Source organism: Misgurnus anguillicaudatus, chromosome 9 (genome assembly GCF_027580225.2).
Source record: "Misgurnus anguillicaudatus chromosome 9, ASM2758022v2, whole genome shotgun sequence".
Lineage (NCBI taxonomy): Eukaryota > Metazoa > Chordata > Actinopteri > Cypriniformes > Cobitidae > Misgurnus > Misgurnus anguillicaudatus.
Window position 1 is genome coordinate 2,220,131 of NC_073345.2, and position 16,619 is coordinate 2,236,749.

Consider the following 16,619-nt stretch of genomic DNA (forward strand, 5'->3'; position numbering starts at 1 on the left):
GGCATAGCTGTCCAAGGACCACGTCTTGTAAGCGAATTGTTCGAATCCCAGCGTTTCCTTCCATTCAGAGGCTCTGCTCTCCGATCTACTGGAAAAGGCAGGAGGTCCGGGCAGAAAATACGATTGACGTGTTCCCGTTTTCAGTAGACCTGAAGCCATGTGTCGTTAGGGTGCACAGTATCAGCTGGTCAAAAGGCCAGACTTGTCAACAGACTGTTGAATTCCAAGCCGTGCCTTCCTATCAACGACTGTTCTTCAGTCTACTTTAGAGAAAGGAGGTCCACAAGGAGGTTTGACTTTCTTGTTCTTGGTTATATTTAAATATAGCCTTGGAGTTTCAGGATGCCCTAGCATAGCTGTTCAGTGATCATGTCTTGTAAACAGGTTGTTCAACTCCCAGCAATTCCATCCTTTTAGTTGCCGTTTTCTCCGTTCTACATAAAAGGCAGGAGGTCCAAAAAGAAAACATGACAGTCTTGTTCCTGCTTTCAAAAGATCTGAAGACATGTGACATTAGGTTGCACAGCATTAGCTGGTGAAAGCTCCTGTCCTTTCATCTGGAGATCCTGAATTCGTATCCTAAAACTGCTTTCCATTTGACAATTGTGCTAATTTGCATATGTAAAGAGCAGAAGGTCAAGATAGTAATTGTAACTCTTGGGCTGAAAAATACAAAAGCTAATAATAACTGGAATCTGTCTTTCCCCAGAATTGTGAGCAACACATCAAAGGGTTTGTTGTAGGCTCTGTGGCGCAATGGATAGCGCATTGGACTTCTAGATTGTGAGTTGACGTGATTCAAAGTTTGTGGGTTCGAGTCCCACCAGAGTCGAAGGCTTTTAGCTACCAAGACCCTGCTGAAAGCGTTTCATCTCACATTGTTGTGCCTGTTCATACTGTGACTCACCCTTCCACAATCTGCAGCTGGAGAGTGGCGCCGTGGCTTAGTTGGTTAAAGCGCCTGTCTAGTAAACAGGAGATTCTGGGTTCGAATCCCAGCGGAGCCTTTATCACGTGGTCAACTAGGGTCTGTTTGTTTGGCTGTTTCTCAGTTGAGATATGGTACATCCTGAAAATTCAGAGTTGTCACGGCAGCGGTCCATTTTCAGCCAAAGGCCCGTACTTTGGGCAAAACTTTCTAGTTTTCACTCTAACGGACCAATCCAATTCATGGATGCCCTGGAGCATAAAGCCTTCACTGATAGCACTTAACTCCAGAAGCACTTCGTTGTGGGGCGCCATGGCTTAGCCGGTCAAAGCGCCTGTCTTGTAAACAGGAGATCCTGGGTTCGAATCCCAGTGGTGCCTTCTAACGATGTTTGCCGTCTTCGGCCTCCACTCAGTGGCTTTCTTGTCACATTTTTGTATCTCTTCACACTGTTTTCATCCTCCCTCAAAACATAGATTTTCAAATCCCAGCGTTGACCTCAGTCTGACGGCAGCTAGGGGCTGTCTTTGTGTCTGTTTATCGGATGAAATACAACCTTCTTATAATTCATGGTTGTTATGAATGCTGTCATAACTTTCTGATATTTTTGGAAAACGGACCAATTTGATTTATGAACAACCTTTACCCTAAAGCCTTCACTGATAGGACTTAATTTGTTTAGCATTTCCTGTTAGGGCGCCATGTCTTTTGCCTGGCTTTAGTCTCAAGGGTGTCCATGGCCCAAGCACCTGTCTTGTAAGTAGGAGCTTCCGTGATGAAATCCCTGTGGTGCCTTCTATCAGTGGTTGTGGTCTTTGGCCTTCATGAAGGGCATCAAAAAGATTGAACTTTCCGTTACCTGTCTTAATCAAAAGAAAGCCGTGCAATTTTAGGATGCCCTGGCATAGCTGTCCAAGGACCACGTCTTGTAAGCGAATTGTTCGAATCCCAGCGTTTCCTTACATTCAGAGGCTCTGCTCTCCGATCTACTGGAAAAGGCAGGAGGTCCGGGCAGAAAATACGATTGACGTGTTCCCGTTTTCAGTAGACCTGAAGCCATGTGTCGTTAGGGTGCACAGTATCAGCTGGTCAAAGGGCCGGACTTGTCAACAGACTGTTGAATTCCAAGCCGTGCCTTCCTATCAACGACTGTTCTTCGGTCTACTTTAGAGAAAGGAGGTCCACAAGGACGTTTGACTTTCTTGTTCTTGGTTATATTAAAATATAGCCATGGAGTTTCAGGATGCCCTAGCATAGCTGTTCAGTGATCATGTCTTGTAAACAGATTGTTCAAGTCCCAGCGATTCCATCCTTTTAGTTGCCGTTTTCTCCGTTCTACATAAAAGGCAGGAGGTCCAAAAAGAAAACATGACAGTCTTGTTCCTGTTTTCAAAAGATCTGAAGACATGTGACATTAGGTTGCACAGCATTAGCTGGTGAAAGCTCCTGTCCTTTCATCTGGAGATCCTGAATTCGTATCCTAAAACTGCTTTCCATTTGACAATTGTGCTAATTTGCATATGTAAAGAGCAGAAGGTCAAGATAGTAATTGTAACTCTTGGGCTGAAAAATACAAAAGCTAATAATAACTGGAATCTGTCTTTCCCCAGAATTGTGAGCAACACATCAAAGGGTTTGTTGTAGGCTCTGTGGCGCAATGGATAGGGCATTGGACTTTTAGATTGTGACTTGACGTGATTCAAAGATTGTGGGTTCGAGTCCCACCAGAGTCGAAGGCTTTTAGCTACCAAGACCCTGCTGAAAGCGTTTCATCTCACATTGTTGTGCCTGTTCATACTGTGACTCACCCTTCCACAATCTGCAGCTGGAGAGTGGCGCCGTGGCTTAGTTGGTTAAAGCGCCTGTCTAGTAAACAGGAGATCCTGGGTTCGAATCCCAGCGGAGCCTTTATCACGTGGTCAACTAGGGTCTGTTTGTTTGGCTGTTTCTCAGTTGAGATATGGTACATCCTGAAAATTCAGAGTTGTCACGGCAGCGGTCCATTTTCAGCCAAAGGCCCGTACTTTGGGCAAAACTTTCTAGTTTTCACTCTAACGGACCAATCCAATTCATGGATGCCCTGGAGCATAAAGCCTTCACTGATAGCACTTAACTCCAGAAGCACTTCGTTGTGGGGCGCTATGGCTTAGCCGGTCAAAGCGCCTGTCTTGTAAACAGGAGATCCTGGGTTCGAATCCCAGTGGTGCCTTCTAACGATGTTTGCCGTCTTCAGCCTCCACTCAGTGGCTTTCTTGTCACATTTTTGTATCTCTTCACACGTGACTTATCCTCCCTCAAAACATAGATTTTCAAATCCCAGCGTTGACCTCAGTCTGACGGCAGCTAGGGGCTGTCTTTGTGTCTGTTTATCGGATGAAATACAACCTTCTTATAATTCATGGTTGTTATGAATGCTGTCATAACTTTCGGATATTTTTGGAAAACGGACCAATTTGATTTATGAACAACCTTTACCCTAAAGCCTTCACTGATAGGACTTAATTTGTTTAGCATTTCCTGTTAGGGCGCCATGTCTTTTGCCTGGCTTTAGTCTCAAGGGTGTCCATGGCCCAAGCACCTGTCTTGTAAGTAGGAGCTTCCGTGATGAAATCCCTGTGGTGCCTTCTATCAGTGGTTGTGGTCTTTGGCCTTCATGAAGGGCATCAAAAAGATTGAACTTTCTGTTACCTGTCTAAATCAAAAGAAAGCCGTGCAATTTTAGGATGCCCTGGCATAGCTGTCCAAGGACCACGTCTTGTAAGCGAATTGTTCGAATCCCAGCGTTTCCTTCCATTCAGAGGCTCTGCTCTCCGATCTACTGGAAAAGGCAGGAGGTCCGGGCAGAAAATACGATTGACGTGTTCCCGTTTTCAGTAGACCTGAAGCCATGTGTGGTTAGGGTGCACAGTATCAGCTGGTCAAAGGGCCAGACTTGTCAACAGACTGTTGAATTCCAAGCCGTGCCTTCCTATCAACGACTGTTCTTCGGTCTACTTTAGAGAAAGGAGGTCCACAAGGAGGTTTGACTTTCTTGTTCTTGGTTATATTTAAATATAGCCTTGGAGTTTCAGGATGCCCTAGCATAGCTGTTCAGTGATCATGTCTTGTAAACAGGTTGTTCAACTCCCAGCAATTCCATCCTTTTAGTTGCCGTTTTCTCCGTTCTACATAAAAGGCAGGAGGTCCAAAAAGAAAACATGACAGTCTTGTTCCTGCTTTCAAAAGATCTGAAGACATGTGACATTAGGTTGCACAGCATTAGCTGGTGAAAGCTCCTGTCCTTTCATCTGGAGATCCTGAATTCGTATCCTAAAACTGCTTTCCATTTGACAATTGTGCTAATTTGCATATGTAAAGAGCAGAAGGTCAAGATAGTAATTGTAACTCTTGGGCTGAAAAATACAAAAGCTAATAATAACTGGAATCTGTCTTTCCCCAGAATTGTGAGCAACACATCAAAGGGCTTGTTGTAGGCTCTGTGGCGCAATGGATAGCGCATTGGACTTCTAGATTGTGAGTTGACGTGATTCAAAGGTTGTGGGTTCGAGTCCCACCAGAGTCGAAGGCTTTTAGCTACCAAGACCCTGCTGAAAGCTTTTCATCTCACATTGTTTTGCCTGTTCATACTGTGACTCACCCTTCCGCAATCTGCAGCTGGAGAGTGGCGCCGTGGCTTAGTTGGTTAAAGCGCCTGTCTAGTGAACAGGAGATCCTGGGTTCGAATCCCAGCGGAGCCTTAATCACGTGGTCAACTAGGGTCTGTTTGTTTGGCTGTTTCTCAGTTGAGATATGGTACATCCTGAAAATTCAGAGTTGTCACGGCAGCAGTCCATTTTCAGCCAAAGGCCCGTACTTTGGGCAAAACTTTCTAGTTTTCACTCTAACGGACCAATCCAATTCATGGATGCCCTGGAGCATAAAGCCTTCACTGATAGCACTTAACTCCAGAAGCACTTCGTTGTGGGGCGCTATGGCTTAGCCGGTCAAAGCGCCTGTCTTGTAAACAGGAGATCCTGGGTTCGAATCCCAGTGGTGCCTTCTAACGATGTTTGCCGTCTTCAGCCTCCACTCAGTGGCTTTCTTGTCACATTTTTGTATCTCTTCACACGTGACTTATCCTCCCTCAAAACATAGATTTTCAAATCCCAGCGTTGACCTCAGTCTGACGGCAGCTAGGGGCTGTCTTTGTGTCTGTTTATCGGATGAAATACAACCTTCTTATAATTCATGGTTGTTATGAATGCTGTCATAACTTTCGGATATTTTTGGAAAACGGACCAATTTGATTTATGAACAACCTTTACCCTAAAGCCTTCACTGATAGGACTTAATTTGTTTAGCATTTCCTGTTAGGGCGCCATGTCTTTTGCCTGGCTTTAGTCTCAAGGGTGTCCATGGCCCAAGCACCTGTCTTGTAAGTAGGAGCTTCCGTGATGAAATCCCTGTGGTGCCTTCTATCAGTGGTTGTGGTCTTTGGCCTTCATGAAGGGCATCAAAAAGATTGAACTTTCTGTTACCTGTCTAAATCAAAAGAAAGCCGTGCAATTTTAGGATGCCCTGGCATAGCTGTCCAAGGACCACGTCTTGTAAGCGAATTGTTCGAATCCCAGCGTTTCCTTCCATTCAGAGGCTCTGCTCTCCGATCTACTGGAAAAGGCAGGAGGTCCGGGCAGAAAATACGATTGACGTGTTCCCGTTTTCAGTAGACCTGAAGCCATGTGTCGTTAGGGTGCACAGTATCAGCTGGTCAAAAGGCCAGACTTGTCAACAGACTGTTGAATTCCAAGCCGTGCCTTCCTATCAACGACTGTTCTTCAGTCTACTTTAGAGAAAGGAGGTCCACAAGGAGGTTTGACTTTCTTGTTCTTGGTTATATTTAAATATAGCCTTGGAGTTTCAGGATGCCCTAGCATAGCTGTTCAGTGATCATGTCTTGTAAACAGGTTGTTCAACTCCCAGCAATTCCATCCTTTTAGTTGCCGTTTTCTCCGTTCTACATAAAAGGCAGGAGGTCCAAAAAGAAAACATGACAGTCTTGTTCCTGCTTTCAAAAGATCTGAAGACATGTGACATTAGGTTGCACAGCATTAGCTGGTGAAAGCTCCTGTCCTTTCATCTGGAGATCCTGAATTCGTATCCTAAAACTGCTTTCCATTTGACAATTGTGCTAATTTGCATATGTAAAGAGCAGAAGGTCAAGATAGTAATTGTAACTCTTGGGCTGAAAAATACAAAAGCTAATAATAACTGGAATCTGTCTTTCCCCAGAATTGTGAGCAACACATCAAAGGGTTTGTTGTAGGCTCTGTGGCGCAATGGATAGCGCATTGGACTTCTAGATTGTGAGTTGACGTGATTCAAAGTTTGTGGGTTCGAGTCCCACCAGAGTCGAAGGCTTTTAGCTACCAAGACCCTGCTGAAAGCGTTTCATCTCACATTGTTGTGCCTGTTCATACTGTGACTCACCCTTCCACAATCTGCAGCTGGAGAGTGGCGCCGTGGCTTAGTTGGTTAAAGCGCCTGTCTAGTAAACAGGAGATCCTGGGTTCGAATCCCAGCGGAGCCTTTATCACGTGGTCAACTAGGGTCTGTTTGTTTGGCTGTTTCTCAGTTGAGATATGGTACATCCTGAAAATTCAGAGTTGTCACGGCAGCGGTCCATTTTCAGCCAAAGGCCCGTACTTTGGGCAAAACTTTCTAGTTTTCACTCTAACGGACCAATCCAATTCATGGATGCCCTGGAGCATAAAGCCTTCACTGATAGCACTTAACTCCAGAAGCACTTCGTTGTGGGGCGCCATGGCTTAGCCGGTCAAAGCGCCTGTCTTGTAAACAGGAGATCCTGGGTTCGAATCCCAGTGGTGCCTTCTAACGATGTTTGCCGTCTTCGGCCTCCACTCAGTGGCTTTCTTGTCACATTTTTGTATCTCTTCACACTGTTTTCATCCTCCCTCAAAACATAGATTTTCAAATCCCAGCGTTGACCTCAGTCTGACGGCAGCTAGGGGCTGTCTTTGTGTCTGTTTATCGGATGAAATACAACCTTCTTATAATTCATGGTTGTTATGAATGCTGTCATAACTTTCTGATATTTTTGGAAAACGGACCAATTTGATTTATGAACAACCTTTACCCTAAAGCCTTCAGTGATAGGACTTAATTTGTTTAGCATTTCCTGTTAGGGCGCCATGTCTTTTGCCTGGCTTTAGTCTCAAGGGTGTCCATGGCCCAAGCACCTGTCTTGTAAGTAGGAGCTTCCGTGATGAAATCCCTGTGGTGCCTTCTATCAGTGGTTGTGGTCTTTGGCCTTCATGAAGGGCATCAAAAAGATTGAACTTTCCGTTACCTGTCTTATTCAAAAGAAAGCCGTGCAATTTTAGGATGCCCTGGCATAGCTGTCCAAGGACCACGTCTTGTAAGCGAATTGTTCGAATCCCAGCGTTTCCTTCCATTCAGAGGCTCTGCTCTCCGATCTACTGGAAAAGGCAGGAGGTCCGGGCAGAAAATACGATTGACGTGTTCCCGTTTTCAGTAGACCTGAAGCCATGTGTCGTTAGGGTGCACAGTATCAGCTGGTCAAAGGGCCGGACTTGTCAACAGACTGTTGAATTCCAAGCCGTGCCTTCCTATCAACGACTGTCCTTCGGTCTACTTTAGAGAAAGGAGGTCCACAAGGACGTTTGACTTTCTTGTTCTTGGTTATATTAAAATATAGCCATGGAGTTTCAGGATGCCCTAGCATAGCTGTTCAGTGATCATGTCTTGTAAACAGATTGTTCAAGTCCCAGCGATTCCATCCTTTTAGTTGCCGTTTTCTCCGTTCTACATAAAAGGCAGGAGGTCCAAAAAGAAAACATGACAGTCTTGTTCCTGCTTTCAAAAGATCTGAAGACATGTGACATTAGGTTGCACAGCATTAGCTGGTGAAAGCTCCTGTCCTTTCATCTGGAGATCCTGAATTCGTATCCTAAAACTGCTTTCCATTTGACAATTGTGCTAATTTGCATATGTAAAGAGCAGAAGGTCAAGATAGTAATTGTAACTCTTGGGCTGAAAAATACAAAAGCTAATAATAACTGGAATCTGTCTTTCCCCAGAATTGTGAGCAACACATCAAAGGGTTTGTTGTAGGCTCTGTGGCGCAATGGATAGCGCATTGGACTTCTAGATTGTGACTTGACGTGATTCAAAGGTTGTGGGTTCGAGTCCCACCAGAGTCGAAGGCTTTTAGCTACCAAGACCCTGCTGAAAGCGTATCATCTCACATTGTTGTGCCTGTTCATACTGTGACTCACCCTTCCACAATCTGCAGCTGGAGAGTGGCGCCGTGGCTTAGTTGGTTAAAGCGCCTGTCTAGTAAACAGGAGATCCTGGGTTCGAATCCCAGCGGAGCCTTTATCACGTGGTCAACTAGGGTCTGTTTGTTTGGCTGTTTCTCAGTTGAGATATGGTACATCCTGAAAATTCAGAGTTGTCACGGCAGCGGTCCATTTTCAGCCAAAGGCCCGTACTTTGGGCAAAACTTTCTAGTTTTCACTCTAACGGACCAATCCAATTCATGGATGCCCTGGAGCATAAAGCCTTCACTGATAGCACTTAACTCCAGAAGCACTTCGTTGTGGGGCGCCATGGCTTAGCCGGTCAAAGCCCCTGTCTTGTAAACAGAAGATCCTGGGTTCGAATCCCAGTGGTGCCTTCTAACGATGTTTGCCGTCTTCGGCCTCCACTCAGTGGCTTTCTTGTCACATTTTTGTATCTCTTCACACTGTGACTCATCCTCCCTCAAAACATAGATTTTCAAATCCCAGCGTTGACCTCAGTCTGACGGCAGCTAGGGGCTGTCTTTGTGTCTGTTTATCGGATGAAATACAACCTTCTTATAATTCATGGTTGTTATGAATGCTGTCATAACTTTCTGATATTTTTGGAAAACGGACCAATTTAATTTATGAACAACCTTTACCCTAAAGCCTTCAGTGATGGGACTTAATTTGTTTAGCATTTCCTGTTAGGGCGCCATGTCTTTTGCCTGGCTTTAGTCTCAAGGGTGTCCATGGCCCAAGCACCTGTCTTGTAAGTAGGAGCTTCCGTGATGAAATCCCTGTGGTGCCTTCTATCAGTGGTTGTGGTCTTTGGCCTTCATGAAGGGCATCAAAAAGATTGAACTTTCCGTTACCTGTCTTATTCAAAAGAAAGCCGTGCAATTTTAGGATGCCCTGGCATAGCTGTCCAAGGACCACGTCTTGTAAGCGAATTGTTCGAATCCCAGCGTTTCCTTCCATTCAGAGGCTCTGCTCTCCGATCTACTGGAAAAGGCAGGAGGTCCGGGCAGAAAATACGATTGACGTGTTCCCGTTTTCAGTAGACCTGAAGCCATGTGTCGTTAGGGTGCACAGTATCAGCTGGTCAAAGGGCCGGACTTGTCAACAGACTGTTGAATTCCAAGCCGTGCCTTCCTATCAACGACTGTCCTTCGGTCTACTTTAGAGAAAGGAGGTCCACAAGGAGGTTTGACTTTCTTGTTCTTGGTTATATTAAAATATAGCCATGGAGTTTCAGGATGCCCTAGCATAGCTGTTCAGTGATCATGTCTTGTAAACAGATTGTTCAAGTCCCAGCGATTCCATCCTTTTAGTTGCCGTTTTCTCCGTTCTACATAAAAGGCAGGAGGTCCAAAAAGAAAACATGACAGTCTTGTTCCTGCTTTCAAAAGATCTGAAGACATGTGACATTAGGTTGCACAGCATTAGCTGGTGAAAGCTCCTGTCCTTTCATCTGGAGATCCTGAATTCGTATCCTAAAACTGCTTTCCATTTGACAATTGTGCTAATTTGCATATGTAAAGAGCAGAAGGTCAAGATAGTAATTGTAACTCTTGGGCTGAAAAATACAAAAGCTAATAATAACTGGAATCTGTCTTTCCCCAGAATTGTGAGCAACACATCAAAGGGTTTGTTGTAGGCTCTGTGGCGCAATGGATAGCGCATTGGACTTCTAGATTGTGACTTGACGTGATTCAAAGGTTGTGGGTTCGAGTCCCACCAGAGTCGAAGGCTTTTAGCTACCAAGACCCTGCTGAAAGCGTATCATCTCACATTGTTGTGCCTGTTCATACTGTGACTCACCCTTCCACAATCTGCAGCTGGAGAGTGGCGCCGTGGCTTAGTTGGTTAAAGCGCCTGTCTAGTAAACAGGAGATCCTGGGTTCGAATCCCAGCGGAGCCTTTATCACGTGGTCAACTAGGGTCTGTTTGTTTGGCTGTTTCTCAGTTGAGATATGGTACATCCTAAAAATTCAGAGTTGTCACGGCAGCGGTCCATTTTCAGCCAAAGGCCCGTACTTTGGGCAAAACTTTCTAGTTTTCACTCTAACGGACCAATCCAATTCATGGATGCCCTGGAGCATAAAGCCTTCACTGATAGCACTTAACTCCAGAAGCACTTCATTGTGGGGCGCCATGGCTTAGCCGGTCAAAGCCCCTGTCTTGTAAACAGAAGATCCTGGGTTCGAATCCCAGTGGTGCCTTCTAACGATGTTTGCCGTCTTCGGCCTCCACTCAGTGGCTTTCTTGTCACATTTTTGTATCTCTTCACACTGTGACTCATCCTCCCTCAAAACATAGATTTTCAAATCCCAGCGTTGACCTCAGTCTGACGGCAGCTAGGGGCTGTCTTTGTGTCTGTTTATCGGATGAAATACAACCTTCTTATAATTCATGGTTGTTATGAATGCTGTCATAACTTTCTGATATTTTTGGAAAACGGACCAATTTAATTTATGAACAACCTTTACCCTAAAGCCTTCAGTGATGGGACTTAATTTGTTTAGCATTTCCTGTTAGGGCGCCATGTCTTTTGCCTGGCTTTAGTCTCAAGGGTGTCCATGGCCCAAGCACCTGTCTTGTAAGTAGGAGCTTCCGTGATGAAATCCCTGTGGTGCCTTCTATCAGTGGTTGTGGTCTTTGGCCTTCATGAAGGGCATCAAAAAGATTGAACTTTCCGTTACCTGTCTTATTCAAAAGAAAGCCGTGCAATTTTAGGATGCCCTGGCATAGCTGTCCAAGGACCACGTCTTGTAAGCGAATTGTTCGAATCCCAGCGTTTCCTTCCATTCAGAGGCTCTGCTCTCCGATCTACTGGAAAAGGCAGGAGGTCCGGGCAGAAAATACGATTGACGTGTTCCCGTTTTCAGTAGACCTGAAGCCATGTGTCGTTAGGGTGCACAGTATCAGCTGGTCAAAGGGCCGGACTTGTCAACAGACTGTTGAATTCCAAGCCGTGCCTTCCTATCAACGACTGTCCTTCGGTCTACTTTAGAGAAAGGAGGTCCACAAGGAGGTTTGACTTTCTTGTTCTTGGTTATATTAAAATATAGCCATGGAGTTTCAGGATGCCCTAGCATAGCTGTTCAGTGATCATGTCTTGTAAACAGATTGTTCAAGTCCCAGCGATTCCATCCTTTTAGTTGCCGTTTTCTCCGTTCTACATAAAAGGCAGGAGGTCCAAAAAGAAAACATGACAGTCTTGTTCCTGCTTTCAAAAGATCTGAAGACATGTGACATTAGGTTGCACAGCATTAGCTGGTGAAAGCTCCTGTCCTTTCATCTGGAGATCCTGAATTCGTATCCTAAAACTGCTTTCCATTTGACAATTGTGCTAATTTGCATATGTAAAGAGCAGAAGGTCAAGATAGTAATTGTAACTCTTGGGCTGAAAAATACAAAAGCTAATAATAACTGGAATCTGTCTTTCCCCAGAATTGTGAGCAACACATCAAAGGGTTTGTTGTAGGCTCTGTGGCGCAATGGATAGCGCATTGGACTTCTAGATTGTGACTTGACGTGATTCAAAGGTTGTGGGTTCGAGTCCCACCAGAGTCGAAGGCTTTTAGCTACCAAGACCCTGCTGAAAGCGTATCATCTCACATTGTTGTGCCTGTTCATACTGTGACTCACCCTTCCACAATCTGCAGCTGGAGAGTGGCGTCGTGGCTTAGTTGGTTAAAGCGCCTGTCTAGTAAACAGGAGATCCTGGGTTCGAATCCCAGCGGAGCCTTTATCACGTGGTCAACTAGGGTCTGTTTGTTTGGCTGTTTCTCAGTTGAGATATGGTACATCCTGAAAATTCAGAGTTGTCACGGCAGCGGTCCATTTTCAGCCAAAGGCCCGTACTTTGGGCAAAACTTTCTAGTTTTCACTCTAACGGACCAATCCAATTCATGGATGCCCTGGAGCATAAAGCCTTCACTGATAGCACTTAACTCCAGAAGCACTTCGTTGTGGGGCGCCATGGCTTAGCCGGTCAAAGCCCCTGTCTTGTAAACAGAAGATCCTGGGTTCGAATCCCAGTGGTGCCTTCTAACGATGTTTGCCATCTTCGGCCTCCACTCAGTGGCTTTCTTGTCACATTTTTGTATCTCTTCACACTGTGACTCATCCTCCCTCAAAACATAGATTTTCAAATCCCAGCGTTGACCTCAGTCTGACGGCAGCTAGGGGCTGTCTTTGTGTCTGTTTATCGGATAAAATACAACCTTCTTATAATTCATGGTTGTTATGAATGCTGTCATAACTTTCTGATATTTTTGGAAAACGGACCAATTTAATTTATGAACAACCTTTACCCTAAAGCCTTCAGTGATGGGACTTAATTTGTTTAGCATTTCCTGTTAGGGCGCCATGTCTTTTGCCTGGCTTTAGTCTCAAGGGTGTCCATGGCCCAAGCACCTGTCTTGTAAGTAGGAGCTTCCGTGATGAAATCCCTGTGGTGCCTTCTATCAGTGGTTGTGGTCTTTGGCCTTCATGAAGGGCATCAAAAAGATTGAACTTTCCGTTACCCGTCTAAATCAAAAGAAAGCCGTGCAATTTTAGGATGCCCTGGCATAGCTGTCCAAGGACCACGTCTTGTAAGCGAATTGTTCGAATCCCAGCGTTTCCTTCCATTCAGAGGCTCTGCTCTCCGATCTACTGGAAAAGGCAGGAGGTCCGGGCAGAAAATACGATTGACGTGTTCCCGTTTTCAGTAGACCTGAAGCCATGTGTCGTTAGGGTGCACAGTATCAGCTGATCAAAGGGCCGGACTTGTCAACAGACTGTTGAATTCCAAGCCGTGCCTTCCTATCAACGACTGTCCTTCGGTCTACTTTAGAGAAAGGAGGTCCACAAGGAGGTTTGACTTTCTTGTTCTTGGTTATATTAAAATATAGCCATGGAGTTTCAGGATGCCCTAGCATAGCTGTTCAGTGATCATGTCTTGTAAACAGATTGTTCAAGTCCCAGCGATTCCATCCTTTTAGTTGCCGTTTTCTCCGTTCTACATAAAAGGCAGGAGGTCCAAAAAGAAAACATGACAGTCTTGTTCCTGCTTTCAAAAGATCTGAAGACATGTGACATTAGGTTGCACAGCATTAGCTGGTGAAAGCTCCTGTCCTTTCATCTGGAGATCCTGAATTCGTATCCTAAAACTGCTTTCCATTTGACAATTGCGCTAATTTGCATATGTAAAGAGCAGAAGGTCAAAATAGTAATTGTAACTCTTGGGCTGAAAAATACAAAAGCTAATAATAACTGGAATCTGTCTTTCCCCAGAATTGTGAGCAACACATCAAAGGGTTTGTTGTAGGCTCTGTGGCGCAATGGATAGCGCATTGGACTTCTAGATTGTGAGTTGACGTGATTCAAAGGTTGTGGGTTCGAGTCCCACCAGAGTCGAAGGCATTTAGCTACCAAGACCCTGCTGAAAGCTTTTCATCTCACATTGTTGTGCCTGTTCATACTGTGACTCACCCTTCCACAATCTGCAGCTGGAGAGTGGCGCCGTGGCTTAGTTGGTTAAAGCGCCTGTCTAGTAAACAGGAGATCCTGGGTTCGAATCCCAGCGGAGCCTTAATCACATGGTCAACTAGGGTCCGTTTGTTTGGCTGTTTCTCAGTTGAGATATGGTACATCCTGAAAATTCAGAGTTGTCACGGCAGCGGTCCATTTTCAGCCAAAGGCCCGTACTTTGGGCAAAACTTTCTAGTTTTCACTCTAACGGACCAATCCAATTCATGGATGCCCTGGAGCATAAAGCCTTCACTGATAGCACTTAACTCCAGAAGCACTTCGTTGTGGGGCGCCATGGCTTAGCCGGTCAAAGCGCCTGTCTTGTAAACAGGAGATCCTGGGTTCGAATCCCAGTGGTGCCTTCTAACGATGTTTGCCGTCTTCGGCCTCCACTCAGTGGCTTTCTTGTCACATTTTTGTATCTCTTCACACTGTTTTCATCCTCCCTCAAAACATAGATTTTCAAATCCCAGCGTTGACCTCAGTCTGACGGCAGCTAGGGGCTGTCTTTGTGTCTGTTTATCGGATGAAATACAACCTTCTTATAATTCATGGTTGTTATGAATGCTGTCATAACTTTCTGATATTTTTGGAAAACGGACCAATTTGATTTATGAACAACCTTTACCCTAAAGCCTTCACTGATAGGACTTAATTTGTTTAGCATTTCCTGTTAGGGCGCCATGTCTTTTGCCTGGCTTTAGTCTCAAGGGTGTCCATGGCCCAAGCACCTGTCTTGTAAGTAGGAGCTTCCGTGATGAAATCCCTGTGGTGCCTTCTATCAGTGGTTGTGGTCTTTGGCCTTCATGAAGGGCATCAAAAAGATTGAACTTTCCGTTACCTGTCTTAATCAAAAGAAAGCCGTGCAATTTTAGGATGCCCTGGCATAGCTGTCCAAGGACCACGTCTTGTAAGCGAATTGTTCGAATCCCAGCGTTTCCTTCCATTCAGAGGCTCTGCTCTCCGATCTACTGGAAAAGGCAGGAAGTCCGGGCAGAAAATACGATTGACGTGTTCCCGTTTTCAGTAGACCTGAAGCCATGTGTCGTTAGGGTGCACAGTATCAGCTGGTCAAAGGGCCGGACTTGTCAACAGACTGTTGAATTCCAAGCCGTGCCTTCCTATCAACGACTGTCCTTCGGTCTACTTTAGAGAAAGGAGGTCCACAAGGAGGTTTGACTTTCTTGTTCTTGGTTATATTAAAATATAGCCATGGAGTTTCAGGATGCCCTAGCATAGCTGTTCAGTGATCATGTCTTGTAAACAGATTGTTCAAGTCCCAGCGATTCCATCCTTTTAGTTGCCGTTTTCTCCGTTCTACATAAAAGGCAGGAGGTCCAAAAAGAAAACATGACAGTCTTTTCCTGCTTTCAAAAGATCTGAAGACATGTGACATTAGGTTGCACAGCATTAGCTGGTGAAAGCTCCTGTCCTTTCATCTGGAGATCCTGAATTCGTATCCTAAAACTGCTTTCCATTTGACAATTGTGCTAATTTGCATATGTAAAGAGCAGAAGGTCAAGATAGTAATTGTAACTCTTGGGCTGAAAAATACAAAAGCTAATAATAACTGGAATCTGTCTTTCCCCAGAATTGTGAGCAACACATCAAAGGGTTTGTTGTAGGCTCTGTGGCGCAATGGATAGCGCATTGGACTTCTAGATTGTGAGTTGACGTGATTCAAAGGTTGTGGGTTCGAGTCCCACCAGAGTCGAAGGCTTTTAGCTACCAAGACCCTGCTGAAAGCTTTTCATCTCACATTGTTGTGCCTGTTCATACTGTGACTCACCCTTCCACAATCTGCAGCTGGAGAGTGGCGCCGTGGCTTAGTTGGTTAAAGCGCCTGTCTAGTAAACAGGAGATCCTGGGTTCGAATCCCAGCGGAGCCTTAATCACGTGGTCAACTATGGTCTGTTTGTTTGGCTGTTTCTCAGTTGAGATATGGTACATCCTGAAAATTCAGAGTTGTCACGGCAGCGGTACATTTTCAGCCAAAGGCCCGTACTTTGGGCAAAACTTTCTAGTTTTCACTCTAACGGACCAATCCAATTCATGGATGCCCTGGAGCATAAAGCCTTCACTGATAGCACTTAACTCCAGAAGCACTTCGTTGTGGGGCGCCATGGCTTAGCCGGTCAAAGCGCCTGTCTTGTAAACAGGAGATCCTGGGTTCGAATCCCAGTGGTGCCTTCTAACGATGTTTGCCGTTTTCGGCCTCCACTCAGTGGCTTTCTTGTCACATTTTTGTATCTCTTCACACTGTGACTTATCCTCCCTCAAAACATAGATTTTCAAATCCCAGCGTTGACCTCAGTCTGACGGCAGCTAGGGGCTGTCTTTGTGTCTGTTTATCGGATGAAATACAACCTTCTTATAATTCATGGTTGTTATGAATGCTGTCATAACTTTCTGATATTTTTGGAAAACGGACCAATTTGATTTATGAACAACCTTTACCCTAAAGCCTTCACTGATAGGACTTAATTTGTTTAGCATTTCCTGTTAGGGCGCCATGTCTTTTGCCTGGCTTTAGTCTCAAGGGTGTCCATGGCCCAAGCACCTGTCTTGTAAGTAGGAGCTTCCGTGATGAAATCCCTGTGGTGCCTTCTATCAGTGGTTGTGGTCTTTGGCCTTCATGAAGGGCATCAAAAAGATTGAACTTTCCGTTACCTGTCTTAATCAAAAGAAAGCCGTGCAATTTTAGGATGCCCTGGCATAGCTGTCCAAGGACCACGTCTTGTAAGCGAATTGTTCGAATCCCTGCGTTTCCTTCCATTCAGAGGCTCTGCTCTCCGATCTACTGGAAAAGGCAGGAAGTCCGGGCAGAAAATACGATTGACGTGTTCCCGTTTTCAGTAGACCTGAAG

At 45.1% G+C, this 16,619-nt stretch overlaps 24 non-coding genes across 24 annotated transcripts; all 24 read left to right on the forward strand.

The window, feature by feature from the left end:
• Positions 1-742: 742 nt before the first annotated feature.
• trnar-ucu (transfer RNA arginine (anticodon UCU)) lies at positions 743-832 on the forward strand. The gene is given in 2 exon segments: positions 743-779; positions 797-832. It is a non-coding gene; the product is annotated as a tRNA-Arg (tRNA).
• Positions 833-933: 101 nt separating this feature from the next.
• trnat-agu (transfer RNA threonine (anticodon AGU)) lies at positions 934-1,007 on the forward strand. Its single transcript has one exon. It is a non-coding gene; the product is annotated as a tRNA-Thr (tRNA).
• Positions 1,008-1,234: 227 nt separating this feature from the next.
• Positions 1,235-1,308, forward strand: trnat-ugu (transfer RNA threonine (anticodon UGU)). Its single transcript has one exon. It is a non-coding gene; the product is annotated as a tRNA-Thr (tRNA).
• Positions 1,309-2,571: 1,263 nt separating this feature from the next.
• Positions 2,572-2,661, forward strand: trnak-uuu (transfer RNA lysine (anticodon UUU)). The gene is given in 2 exon segments: positions 2,572-2,608; positions 2,626-2,661. It is a non-coding gene; the product is annotated as a tRNA-Lys (tRNA).
• A 101-nt stretch (positions 2,662-2,762) lies between these two features.
• On the forward strand, positions 2,763-2,836 carry trnat-agu (transfer RNA threonine (anticodon AGU)). Its single transcript has one exon. It is a non-coding gene; the product is annotated as a tRNA-Thr (tRNA).
• Positions 2,837-3,063: 227 nt separating this feature from the next.
• On the forward strand, positions 3,064-3,137 carry trnat-ugu (transfer RNA threonine (anticodon UGU)). The gene has a single exon. It is a non-coding gene; the product is annotated as a tRNA-Thr (tRNA).
• A 1,263-nt stretch (positions 3,138-4,400) lies between these two features.
• Positions 4,401-4,490, forward strand: trnar-ucu (transfer RNA arginine (anticodon UCU)). Its single transcript is given in 2 exon segments — positions 4,401-4,437; positions 4,455-4,490. It is a non-coding gene; the product is annotated as a tRNA-Arg (tRNA).
• A 101-nt stretch (positions 4,491-4,591) lies between these two features.
• On the forward strand, positions 4,592-4,665 carry trnat-agu (transfer RNA threonine (anticodon AGU)). The gene has a single exon. It is a non-coding gene; the product is annotated as a tRNA-Thr (tRNA).
• A 227-nt stretch (positions 4,666-4,892) lies between these two features.
• trnat-ugu (transfer RNA threonine (anticodon UGU)) lies at positions 4,893-4,966 on the forward strand. Its single transcript has one exon. It is a non-coding gene; the product is annotated as a tRNA-Thr (tRNA).
• A 1,263-nt stretch (positions 4,967-6,229) lies between these two features.
• trnar-ucu (transfer RNA arginine (anticodon UCU)) lies at positions 6,230-6,319 on the forward strand. Its single transcript is given in 2 exon segments — positions 6,230-6,266; positions 6,284-6,319. It is a non-coding gene; the product is annotated as a tRNA-Arg (tRNA).
• A 101-nt stretch (positions 6,320-6,420) lies between these two features.
• On the forward strand, positions 6,421-6,494 carry trnat-agu (transfer RNA threonine (anticodon AGU)). The gene has a single exon. It is a non-coding gene; the product is annotated as a tRNA-Thr (tRNA).
• Positions 6,495-6,721: 227 nt separating this feature from the next.
• On the forward strand, positions 6,722-6,795 carry trnat-ugu (transfer RNA threonine (anticodon UGU)). The gene has a single exon. It is a non-coding gene; the product is annotated as a tRNA-Thr (tRNA).
• A 1,263-nt stretch (positions 6,796-8,058) lies between these two features.
• trnar-ucu (transfer RNA arginine (anticodon UCU)) lies at positions 8,059-8,148 on the forward strand. The gene is given in 2 exon segments: positions 8,059-8,095; positions 8,113-8,148. It is a non-coding gene; the product is annotated as a tRNA-Arg (tRNA).
• Positions 8,149-8,249: 101 nt separating this feature from the next.
• On the forward strand, positions 8,250-8,323 carry trnat-agu (transfer RNA threonine (anticodon AGU)). Its single transcript has one exon. It is a non-coding gene; the product is annotated as a tRNA-Thr (tRNA).
• Positions 8,324-9,888: 1,565 nt separating this feature from the next.
• trnar-ucu (transfer RNA arginine (anticodon UCU)) lies at positions 9,889-9,978 on the forward strand. The gene is given in 2 exon segments: positions 9,889-9,925; positions 9,943-9,978. It is a non-coding gene; the product is annotated as a tRNA-Arg (tRNA).
• Positions 9,979-10,079: 101 nt separating this feature from the next.
• Positions 10,080-10,153, forward strand: trnat-agu (transfer RNA threonine (anticodon AGU)). Its single transcript has one exon. It is a non-coding gene; the product is annotated as a tRNA-Thr (tRNA).
• A 1,565-nt stretch (positions 10,154-11,718) lies between these two features.
• trnar-ucu (transfer RNA arginine (anticodon UCU)) lies at positions 11,719-11,808 on the forward strand. The gene is given in 2 exon segments: positions 11,719-11,755; positions 11,773-11,808. It is a non-coding gene; the product is annotated as a tRNA-Arg (tRNA).
• Positions 11,809-11,909: 101 nt separating this feature from the next.
• On the forward strand, positions 11,910-11,983 carry trnat-agu (transfer RNA threonine (anticodon AGU)). The gene has a single exon. It is a non-coding gene; the product is annotated as a tRNA-Thr (tRNA).
• A 1,565-nt stretch (positions 11,984-13,548) lies between these two features.
• trnar-ucu (transfer RNA arginine (anticodon UCU)) lies at positions 13,549-13,638 on the forward strand. Its single transcript is given in 2 exon segments — positions 13,549-13,585; positions 13,603-13,638. It is a non-coding gene; the product is annotated as a tRNA-Arg (tRNA).
• A 101-nt stretch (positions 13,639-13,739) lies between these two features.
• trnat-agu (transfer RNA threonine (anticodon AGU)) lies at positions 13,740-13,813 on the forward strand. Its single transcript has one exon. It is a non-coding gene; the product is annotated as a tRNA-Thr (tRNA).
• Positions 13,814-14,040: 227 nt separating this feature from the next.
• Positions 14,041-14,114, forward strand: trnat-ugu (transfer RNA threonine (anticodon UGU)). Its single transcript has one exon. It is a non-coding gene; the product is annotated as a tRNA-Thr (tRNA).
• A 1,262-nt stretch (positions 14,115-15,376) lies between these two features.
• Positions 15,377-15,466, forward strand: trnar-ucu (transfer RNA arginine (anticodon UCU)). Its single transcript is given in 2 exon segments — positions 15,377-15,413; positions 15,431-15,466. It is a non-coding gene; the product is annotated as a tRNA-Arg (tRNA).
• A 101-nt stretch (positions 15,467-15,567) lies between these two features.
• On the forward strand, positions 15,568-15,641 carry trnat-agu (transfer RNA threonine (anticodon AGU)). The gene has a single exon. It is a non-coding gene; the product is annotated as a tRNA-Thr (tRNA).
• Positions 15,642-15,868: 227 nt separating this feature from the next.
• On the forward strand, positions 15,869-15,942 carry trnat-ugu (transfer RNA threonine (anticodon UGU)). Its single transcript has one exon. It is a non-coding gene; the product is annotated as a tRNA-Thr (tRNA).
• The last annotated feature ends 677 nt before the right edge of the window (positions 15,943-16,619 follow it).